This window comes from Molothrus ater, chromosome 7 (assembly GCF_012460135.2).
Source record: "Molothrus ater isolate BHLD 08-10-18 breed brown headed cowbird chromosome 7, BPBGC_Mater_1.1, whole genome shotgun sequence".
Classification (NCBI taxonomy): Eukaryota; Metazoa; Chordata; class Aves; order Passeriformes; family Icteridae; genus Molothrus; species Molothrus ater.
The window spans coordinates 11,228,417-11,231,193 of NC_050484.2; positions in this window are offsets into that span (position 1 = coordinate 11,228,417).

The window sequence follows — 2,777 nt, forward strand, 5'->3', positions numbered from 1 at the left end:
GCTGTGGCCTCAAACAGTTCTATAAATAAGTATAGAAAATTTTTTCTTCATATGCTTTTCCAGCAACTGATGAATTAAGAGCTTGTGCAAAAAGAAACAGAGAGAGTACCAAAGATACCAAGCCTCATCTTGCTCACACAGAATCTGCTGCTTTGCAGACTGCCCTTCTCTAGAGTCCTGGGAAACACAGTGAGGAAGAGGATGAGGTTGCTCACCCTGTGTGTTGCTCAAGCAAGAATGGGTGCCAAAGTCAGAGTCAGAATCCCAGGACCTGATATATATGGTGTATTGTTAGCTGTGTTTGTTTTGGGAGCTTTTGGTAATTTTTCTTCTAGGTTTTTGTCTCTCTATTTAATTATCCTTTTCATTACTTATTTCCTGACTTAATCTGAATGTGCATAAATCTCCACCACAGATTTATCATCTCTATAGAAAGCGCTTTCAGGGTGGTTGTGCTGCTTCCCAGAAAAGGGACACTGTTGGAAAATGAAGCTTTCAGATTCAACAATAAGCCCACTATTATGCTGATTTTTGCCAAGCTTTCCCTCACTTTTTTCCCAGTTACTACAAGAGTGAGCTCAAGGCTTTTTTTTTGTTTGTTTTTGAACTTCATTCTTAAGTGTTTACCACCCTGCTCAAGTCCACTCACTCTGAGACATCAGACACAAGATACAGCTGTGTTGCTTCTGGAATCAGAAAATGCTCAGGTTCTTTTTTTCAGCTGCATGTTTCTGTGAAGGTTTTAACCAGCCTCTTTGCCAATCTTAAAAAAAAAAAGTAAAAATAAAAATATTTCTTAGAATATTGCATTCTGACTGTCACAGTCCTTTGTGAGATCTCAGAAAAGCAATTGAAATTAACTTTGATATAAATAGTCTCATTGCAAAAAAGATTTTTTTTTTAATATAGTATATAGTCTGCATGCTCATAAGCATTTAATCAAATTCAGGTCTTGTCTGAGCAAACATAATGGCCATTGACTTATGTGTGGGTTGTGAATTATTCTTTCTGAATTTGACCTGCTTTGAGAGCTAAAAAAGATACTGTCCTTCTTTTTTTTTTTTTTTTTTTTTTGCTTGGGATTGCACAGGCAAGTGGAGAGGCTTTTCTATTTCTAAATTTTTTTTCTGAATGTTGAATACAACTTTCTTCTGATAACATGTAGGAAGCCAGCCTCTCTAGGGTTTTGGTCCACTGTGGCTGTCAGAAATTTTTATAGTTATCATGAATTTTCTTTTTCTTCTTTCCATGCTTACACTCTATATAATGCTTTTTGGGATTCCACCCAGGTCCCTTGAAAGAATCCTCTGTCTTTTCGTTGCTTAGCTGCTTTCTCATAAGCCAAGCATGTAAACACCTATCTCCTGAAGATATATTCCTGTTAATCACTTCTCTCTTTGAACTTCTTTATGCTAACATTCCAGTTTTTAAACTGCTGTTAACAAAAGCCAGGATAAAATGTTATTATCACTCCTTCTTCTGGCTTAAAAGACCCTTGTAATACTTATGCCCTAGATTAGCAACTGCTGCACAACTTGTAATTTGCTGTTTTCTATATCTTCACCCTCAGATCTGTTGCCAGACCACTGTGACTGTACTACTTTATTTACAAATTTTTGTGTTGAATCAATTTTCCCTTGTTGTGAGCCAGAAACAGTTTTGAGCCAGGATAATTTCAATTGATTTAATTTGTTGCCAATTAACAAACTCCTGATCGCTGATTCTGGTATTGAAACCAACAAATGAATACATATTTAGAGAAACACACCTCGGCTCCCTTCCAGACACCTCTCCTCCCGGCTCCATGGTCTCCTGTTGCTGCTGCACATGGCACACAAGTCCCTTTGGGGAGGCAACAGACCTCACCAAATAGCAGGAGATGAGGCTTTGTAGTCAGTGCATTGGGCAGGACTCAGAAAACCTGCACTTTATTTCTGCAGCTGAGAAGTTCTCGGCACCATTTCTTTCTTTGCTACTATCTCTTTTCTGTAGCCAGGAAAACCAGCAGTGAGCTGCTTCAGGCAGTACCTTAAAGCTGATTGCCAAGAAGCAGTCCAAGAGGATGTGGTGTTACTGATGCAACGGAAGCACTGGAGTCTCTGAGTCTTGTGGGAGAGCAGTAGGTGTGTGAAGGAGATGAGATCAAATATATCCCTGTGGAATTGTCCTATTACCTTTGCTTTCAGTTGGCTCCTCTTCCATCCCTAGCCCCAAGACTAATCAAGTAGGACCAAATAGTGAACCCAAATAATATGTAAGGGGGGTTTTTCCCCTTCAAAAACAGTGACTTTACAAAGGCTGTGTTGGGACATCCCTCTGGATTACTGCAGCTCATTATCTGATGTTAGAGTATTATATGTCACTTGTTGAGGTCCTTTTCATGACAGGTCACCAGCTGCTGGAGCTTTAGTAACAACTGGATCTCAGTTAAAAATCTTGAAAGAACAAGGGGTGTGATGTGATATTTTTAACCCAGGTAATTTCAGTGGTCTGGACTGCAGGTAGATTTCAAAAACTGAATGGAATAATAGATTATAGTGCTAGGATGGAGTCAGGGAGGGTGCAAGTGAGCAAGAAATCATTCAGACACCTTTCCTGCCAAAGTTACTGCATTGTACAGTTACACCTGGAGTATCTGGTAATCTTTGTCATATACACTGAGGGCTGGAAATTCCTTTCTTTCTTTGCAGGTGGCAAACTGAGGCCAAGAGAAATCAAATGAGTTTTCTGGGTCACAGCAGAAATATGACCATGGTTGTACAGGAAATAAAATGACC